The sequence below is a fragment of the Pygocentrus nattereri genome, chromosome 2 (assembly GCF_015220715.1).
Source record: "Pygocentrus nattereri isolate fPygNat1 chromosome 2, fPygNat1.pri, whole genome shotgun sequence".
In the NCBI taxonomy this organism is placed as follows: Eukaryota; Metazoa; Chordata; class Actinopteri; order Characiformes; family Serrasalmidae; genus Pygocentrus; species Pygocentrus nattereri.
In genome coordinates, this window is record NC_051212.1 from 26,042,688 (window position 1) to 26,051,824 (window position 9,137).

Genomic DNA, 9,137 nt, shown 5'->3' on the forward strand with positions numbered 1-9,137 from the left:
CTGACAATAAAGTCATTAACACTGGCCTGAGGTCTGGCCTAAACACTAATGCCTTTCCGGATCCTCGTTTCCCTCTTCCCCGGGCGGCCCACGCGCGTTGGAAGCGCTGCAGGAAAAGGCCCCAGGGCCCCAACGCACCTCAGGTATTTATAGTTATGTATTAGAGCCTTTTGTGTTTAAGCCTGCCTGCAGTGTAAAGTGATGACAGGAAAGTGAGGTTTGTGTTTTTGATCTGTTGTGTACATAGTCCATATTAAGTGTTTGTGTGTGGGTGGATGCATGCAGAGAATATTGGTTTATCTGTTAGGGTGCGTGTTTGCCTAAACAGTGGGTGCGTGCGAGAGTATGTCTGTGTGCATTTGCGTGGGCACACTAGTATTGTCGCAAGGTCAGAAGGTCCCATAACACTATCAAGGAGTTACCTAAGCAAAGCAGACCTCACTGACCCTGTCTGACTCTCTCCAGGACGAAGGAAATGGGCCGAGAGGAAGTTTTTGAAAAACAAGGGGAATTTACATTAACACCCTCCGTGATACACCCTGCACTACAAAATATTATATATTTATAATATTAATATTCGGATCAATTTCAAAGCTATGGAAGCATAAAGAGGTGTCATTTCCTTCAGATATCAGTTATTTGTGTAAATAGTCAGCTTTATTCATCAATACTACAGTATGTACAGGACATACAGTGTACTGAAATTGCGTTACTCTCAGACCCCATGGTGTAACAATAACATTAAACTTTAAAATAGTATATAAATATATATATATATATTTATACACACACACACACACACACATACACATATACACGTGTGTGTGTGTGTGTGTGTGTGTGTGTGTATATATATAAAACACTATAAATAAATAGTAATTGTGCATTAAAATGTGCTTTGTTCCCCAAAGAGGATATTTCATTGTTATTTCATTTAGAACATCATACAAACATAATGTGATTGGGGTGCCAAATTTTACATATGACTGCATAGTTTGTATCCCAGATATTATACACCCTTTTGTAATTAGTGAATGCAGCTACTTTAAGGTGTCCCCATTTCTGATGCAGGTGTTCAATCTCCATAAGAAAGGACTACCAATGGAATGGAATGCTCTGTAGATGAGCCTAAGGTCACTGTGCCTAATGCCAAGCATCACCTAGTGGGTATAACCTCCCCACCACCCCAGCATTAAGCTGTGGAGCAGTGCAACGGTGTTCTCAGGAGTGAGGAAGCTCTGGCCAAAACATCGTTGTTTTTGGTTTTTCAGATGCTTCCCCTGATTCAGATGCTACATTGCAAAGTTGCAAACAACAGTACCAAGGAATGGTAATAGCTCAGAAAGTAATATTAAGAGAATGAAAATCTGCCTCCCCACCCAGCTTTCAGAGATGGTTAGAGGAAATTGTGTTATAGGTCATATAGGGTAGAGGATATTGAACTATAGAGCTAAACCATAGGGTGAATTTGAGAGAGGTTGGGGCACTTTCCTCAACTACTTTAGTTAGGTTTTAATCACGCTCCTGATTTAGGAAATATTGTTGATTACAGACCTCCTATAATTCTCAACTCTAAATGCTTTATTGTAGTCTGGGTCCTCTACTTTTTTGTGTTTGTGGGACATTTGGTTACAGGGGACATCCACTAAATTTTTTGCTGCATAAACCCCATGGACCCTCACAGAGCAGGCACTATTTGGTTGCTGGATCATTCTCAGTACTGAAGTAACACTGATGTGGTGTTGGTGTGTTAGTGTGTGTTGCACTGGTCTGAGATGAGCTTTCGTCACTGGCTTTAGATCTACAGGGTGGACCAACAATGCAGGTGCATCTAATAGAGTGGACAGTGAGTGGACACAGTGTTTAAAACTCCAGCAGCCCTGCTGTGTGTGATCCACTCATACCAGCACAACGCACACTGAAACACCACAATGTCAGTGTTACTGCAGTGCTGAGAATGATCCACCTCACAAATGGGTCCATGGGGGTCCTGAAAACTGAAGAACAGGGTAAAAGGAGGCTAACAAAGTGTGCAGAGAAACAGATGGACTACAGTCTGTAACTGTAGAACTACAAAGTGCACCTAAATAGTAAGTGGAGCTGATTAAATGGACAGTGTCATTTTGGACATTAAATAAAATGGCTATATTTGCACTTTAGACATTGCATTCCCTTGTTCCTACCCCACCACTGTAAAGAAGTCAAGGAAAAGTTTTTCTACAATGAACCATTTCATTCTAAATTACATTTTCAACATCTCAGTGACTGAATTATGCAACAGTTTAGAAAAAAAAACAGTGGAATTCTGCTTAGATATTTCTGCAGAGCAAAAGATCCCTGCAATCTCACATGTAACTCCTTTGATCTTTGACTAAGAGATCATGTAACTCACGTGCTCAGAAATTATCTGCAACTGAACTAAAGACAGGAAATCGACCATTTCTCATTCAAGATTTCTTGCCTCCTTTCTGTCTAAAGATTTCCTCTAAAGATTTTTCATCTGGGTTTTCACATCTGGAAGTTGTATGAAAAGTTTTCTGTGCAAACTGTACAGAGGAGGGACAATAACTGAGGATTAATATTCGCCTTTCAGCTTCTACAGAATGCGATGACGGACATGGGCTGATCCTAGATCATCATCTCTATTCATTTGTGGAATCAGGTGCCGACCTCAAGTTAGAAAATCCTCCCTTAATGCAGCCAAGTCAGCAGGTGAAGCCAGATTACACACCCTGCTCACGCCTGCTACAAAAGCTGCCGGCAACCTCTCTGTCTGTCTTCCTGTGACTTTATATGTCTGAGTGTGATTGAGGGCCCTTGTTATGGGTATAATGAGGAAGGAAATGGGAGAGTGAAAAAAATGAGCCGGGGTGATACCCTTCTCTCACAACTGAAAAACAAGCTCACAACACCTAGAGAAATGCAGCACACAGATGTGCAGGAACCATGGAACACCCTCTCCATGATGCTTCCTGTGAGCAATACACACATATACACACACACACACACACAAGTCAGGCATGCAACGCCTGCGCAGGACATCCGTCAATAAGGACGTGTGGAGAATGAGACTGGGGATGTGGGGCCCTTTTAGGTCCCCAATAAGCTGAAAACAAATGGGAAGTTACCTCATCTTCAATACACACAGTTCATGGAGAGGTTTTGACATACACACACACACACCTACACATGTGCACGTGAAGACTCTAATCTTAATAAGTTGGCACACTCGAAGAGGCTTATGAGACAGATTGATTTGTTCTTTTGTTGCTTGATAGACTTGTGTGCTGGTTATATCTGGCAAGTATTAATTTATATGTGTGGTGTTCATGCATGAACTTGCATGTAATTTTTTTTTCAGACAACAATTGTTTTAATTTGACCTGCCTAAGCATGTGTTAATATTAAAGGTCTAATGATTTCACTACAGTGCTGAAAAATTGGGAAAAATGAAATGAAAATTTTAATTCATATTTAAAGGTTTGCTAATATTGCTGTCATTTAAAGTTACACTATGTAAGATTTGGGGATTTGGAGACCTTGCTGGTCAAAATGTGTAATCTCACGCAGGATGTGGAAGTGAATTATCTACTATTTTTATCATATCTTCATCAGTATAATGTTGATTTTGCACTGGAGACTGTAGGGATTTGTTGATAAAATATATCTTTGAGTTATCAATAATAAAAGGTTTGTGGCAGTTATTAATTTAGAAACTATTAAACTAGAGTACAGAGTCATTGTAACTAAGGCCCAGGCAGCCTTAGGTCGGAAAGTTAGGCTTTAATGCTTCTAGGGAAGAGGTGTCCGTGCCAGGCACTGCTTAGAAGGCCTTGCGAGATGAGCAGATATGAGCTGTAAGAAATATTGTCTTTTAATTAAAAAGCAAGCTAGCTTTTGGTAATGAGATAGATAAGCAGTGAGCAAGAACGGGTCGTAACTCTTAAATAATAAAAAAAAAGCCATTATGCAGAAGTCATAAAAATGGTCCTTGTCAGACAAAGCATGGAGGTGTCAAAAAGTCATTTTAACATAGCAAATATAATGATAGCCAATGGAAAACCTAGGATGGTCGGAGAGGAGGAGTGAAGACAGCGCCCTGGGTTGGGGCAATGAGCATATTTGATAAGCCTTTTTCTTCAGGAGAACCAATGGCTGAAATTTGGTTTTTCATCTTCTTCACTCTTGCAAGAAAATCTTTTAAACTTTTTGGCGGTATAGCTTTTTATACTATGCAAGAATGTATTTAATCTTTTGATTTAATAACCTTTTTTATATTAGAAAACAGGTTAAATTAAAATTAGAATGTCAATTAAAAGGTTAATTAGTTGTAACATAATACTACATCGGAGACCCAGGGTGGAGGCTGGACTGCTCTGGATCAAGATCAACAAGACCTAAACACAAGCCACATCCTCACTTATGCTTGTTTACACCTTGCATTAACATGCGTTTTTGTTAACCAGATCACATTCAGATTTCACCTGAATGCATGAAAGGTGTAAACGCCCCTAGTATGTACTGTGAATGTATTACAATCAGATCACTCATACTGCATTCAGAGGTGATCAGAGATAGATCCGGATCACATTTAACACAAGTATAAACAGAATGCATTTTTGTTAGTCGAGTGCTAACTAGCACATGAGAGAATAAACAATTCAATAATAAAAGATGGAGGCTATGCAAGGCTGAAGTTAGCCCCTAACTAAGAGCCTTCTCTCACTTCAGGCGATGAAAGCATCCAAGCGAGCTTGTCCGTTTGCATCGTAATAAAGAAAAGGTAAATAAATTAAAATGGAAACAATGTATGTGTAGAAATGTTCTTATCCAGAAACATTATAATCTGACCTCATTCAGCCACACTGAGAACACAAGGTATAAATAGGCTTTTTGAGTGCGTGTGACATTAATACTTAAAGACATATGATGTGGTCTGTAAACTCCTGCAATGTTTTCTTTTTTTAGTTGTACAAACGATGTTGCCTGGTTCAATAATTAAAAGTGAACAGAAATCATATCATTGATTTCAGTAACATTTTATGACTACAGTTCTGACTATTCAGATATACATAGTTTATGGAAAGATTCTGACACATGCATGCTCACGTGCATGCAGTCTCAGACTAATCTTAATAAGTTGTTGGCACACATTAGGTTGCCCTATAAGCTTTTAAGATTAATTTGTCCTTTACTGGTTGATAGAATTGTATGCTTTTTCTATATGGCAAGTATTAAAGAATTGTGACCTGGATTATAGCAAGTGGCAGAGAACAGTTAATGGGCACTCATTTTTCAAAATTACTGCATAATTCAATTATGCAGAGTTATTCATGTGAAAGAGTTCATTGTAGAGAAAACAAATTTTCTGCGCAGTGGTGGTGATAGGGAGGTTGTAATATTTACAATGCAAATATAGGCATTATATTTACTATCCAAATGGCCAGTGAACCTAACATGTGTCAGAGTTTTTTAATGGAATGTTGATAACAATACCATAGTGTAACCCCCCACAAAAATAGTCCTTGGGGACTGCAAAAATGGTAGTAATAATAATATTTCAATGATACATTTTAGCCCAGAGCTTACACGCAGAAGACTTGTAACCACTTCAAGGGATAACTTTCTCTGAAATGCTTTTCAGAGGCAATAAATGCTCAAGACGTCTAGTTACTATCACCCCCCAAAATGAGAAGACCTGGGGCACCTTGGAAAGGCATAAGAACGGTACAATAAATAGGTAACACACTGATGTTCTAACATACTGATAGACCTAATACACACAAAAAAGTGATCTGCTGGGTTTTTTTTTCATTCAAATATGTGCATCGATTATACACAAATAAAGTATATAACTTCAATACAGCTGCCAAAAATGAACTAAAAGACAAAGAGATTAATGCATCACTTATTTCAGCGTGGTTACTCATCCTTCAGGTCTATTGAGATCATTGGCAACGTAATATAAGCATTAGCTTTAAATTTTATCAAGGCAGGCTGTAAACATGCCCCATACTAGTGGTACAAACGCGTCATAGGGAATAAATCTCAGCCTCTAGTATTTTTAATCAAAACTTGAGTTTGTTTTAAAGTCTCAAATAAATTTCCATAAGGCAAGATCTTCTTCAGTGTAGCATATGTACTGAACTAGGCAGTTTCCCAAAAGGATCATAGCACAAAGAAGCGTCACACTGAACACTCTCTCTAATAGTTAAGATGATCTTTACACTAAAATGCACTTGGGAAACTGAGGCCTAGTTAGATGTACTGATCACTGTTTGGTGAAAAATGTCAGAAGATCTTGTTACACACTAAGATTGTGAAATACAGGCCTACTATACAAATAATGTGATGTATAATGGTATCAGACCATCCAAATAAGGGCAGGATTTCGCTAAGCAACCTTGCATGAAAAGTTGCATTAAAGTACAAGTAAGTAATGTGCCAAAAAAGTAATCCTCACCCAACAAGAAAATTAGTCTGGAATCTCAAATATGTATCATTATGTGATTACAAAACTTACTTTGTACCTTCACATGCACTCAGTACTCTAATGTGAGTCGGAAGTATCTTTTGGTCTGGGGTGTCAAGAGCGTGTGTGTGTCTTTGTGCTCTTATTTGTTTTGATGGGGGCCTGGATCAATTGTGTCTTTGGCTAAAGAGGGAGATAGAAAAAAGAGAAAAAGAAAACAACAGACAAAAAAATAGAAGGAGATGTGGGTCTAGGCGACTTCCAGGCATTGTGCGAGTAACGGAAGAGGGGGGCGGCCGAGGAAAAGTGAGAACATTACTGAAGGAGGTTCACCAATTAGCGGAAACTGTAGTCTGTCGGACTGGCAGCAGCACCACTTTTATCCCCAGCTTCGTGTCTCGCCTAGCGTCCTGCAGCACACTCTGGGTGGGGTGAATCTCTACTGTACATTATTCTACTGTAGATCAACAGCTTAAGACAATCTTACATAGCCTCATGCACTCTGAAAGTAAAGCATGTCAGTTGTTCTATTGTGAGTGCAGTATTTTGCCCAGATATATTGAGGTCATCTAGTTTTGAGACCAAAAGAATTTTCAATCGATTCTCCCCATATTCCAATACATGGTGTGTTTTTATCAAATCCATTTTGCAATGTTGAAAATTGCTTGAAATGTTTTTGTTTAATGCTATTTTAGTTTTTTTTAAAAAAGCACAACACTTGAATTGTATTTTTCCATCTGGGTCTAGTTATCTAGTCAAGTCTAGGTTCAGTCTGTTGTGTGCTTAAGAAAATGGCTCTTTAATGTGCAGTCAGCAAGTAATGACCCAGATATGAGCACCACAAAGCAATTAACTATGTTAATGATGCTGTGTTCTGGCTATTTAACTGCTGTTTCTCTGCATGACCACTGTAGGTACTGATCATGCAATATAAGACCTTTCTGTTGCTTGTCCTAGCATAAAAAACAAGAAGTAACACAGTGTGCAAGGCTGTGAAAGTACAAAAATTACAAAAAATAGTTACTTTTAAACTATTTAACTATGTCCTTTCTATAATATCACTAACAATTCCACTATTGCAGCTGCTGAAACAATAACTGGTGGTGATAAACTGCTTCTTCCTGTCAAAGCTGAGTGTTTTAGACATATAAGGACATACACAGGGGCTATCCGGTGGGGAATGGTGGGGGACTGAGTGAGGTGGGGGTTGTTTGTCCTCTTTAGGAAGGTAGTAGGAGGCAGAAACGTGGAAAAAAGTAGACAAAGAAAACAATAAAGAAATACTGAAAAGGAGCTTCCTCTGCGGACGTAGAGGGGAATATGTGAACACTTTATGTTGATGAGTCTCTGGGTGTGTGTGTGTGTGTGTGTGTGTGTGTGTGTGTGTGTGTGTGTGTGTGTGTGTGTGTGTTTCATGTGAGGAATGGACTAGTGCTCTCTGAGTAATGGAAATGTCTTGGAAAGTGAGAAAAGACCATGAGGAAAGCCATGAATCAACTAAGAGTCACTGTCATTCTGGAAGTGGCCGGAAATCTGAAAGAAAGTTGTTAGATGTGGTTACTATTCTAGCCTTCTGACCCCAGATTGAAATCATTAATCATTCTAAAGGCTTTTGTTATACCCACTCCTGCTAAACATGGTGATGATATTTCAGGTCCATGTTACCTTTCGTATCCAACATAGCATTATTAATAGAAGCTAATGCCATGCAAAGCAGCCTTTTATCGGAAATGGATCTGAAGAAAAATCCCTGCTAACAACAATAGCCTATTCACATGCCTGTCAACAGCCACACAAATCGAGGGCAGAGTTTAAGCATGTGATGAAAACCTTCTTCTGCGATATTGATTCATCCAGTCTGAGAAAGTCACTGTGGGCTCAAGTAAAGAACTGATGAACCTGTTATCTGTGAATATGATTCACTAATAGACACTTTGAAAGAATGTAAATTCTTTAAGAAAATCACCACATCAGTTCTTAAGAATAAACCAAATTAAGCATGAAGTTGTTTGAAGTTTTGTTTTTCATGCTATTTCTTTGGAAAATACATATTAAGACAATTGAACTATGTGCCTGCACCCTTAAGCCTGGTGATATGGCAACAATTTAACATCACGATTCAACAGTATTTTGTTTTTCTTACATTTGTGTGCAGAAAAAGATACAATACCTTTTTATTCAGTGCTTTCAAAAATAAACTATAAAAAAGAAATTGGTAAAAATATATTCATTAAATAAGATGTTGCCATAATGGGCTGACATCCAATCACCTTTTGTTACCACACAATTTATGCAGTAACTGTACAGTGGTTGTTGTTCTTTACAGGCTCTCTATAATTGGTCTACATATATCTGATTTATGATAAATGCACTTATTCAGTGTTCTAAAAGTACTGACAATACCCCGAATACCATATCATCTCATAATTTATCATCATCTGAAAACATGTTGTCATATTGCCCACCTCATTGCTTCCTTTGTCAAAATGGTTAAGTAGACTACAAGCCTATTTTTCATTAGAATTCTATTACAGTGTTTGATAATGCAATAAGCATTCCTACCATCACATAATTTATCCTCATAATGTAAAATCATATTGCCCACCCCTATAGCATTCCTTGTCAAAAATCCCGACTATAGGCTTACTTTCCATTAGAATTCTAT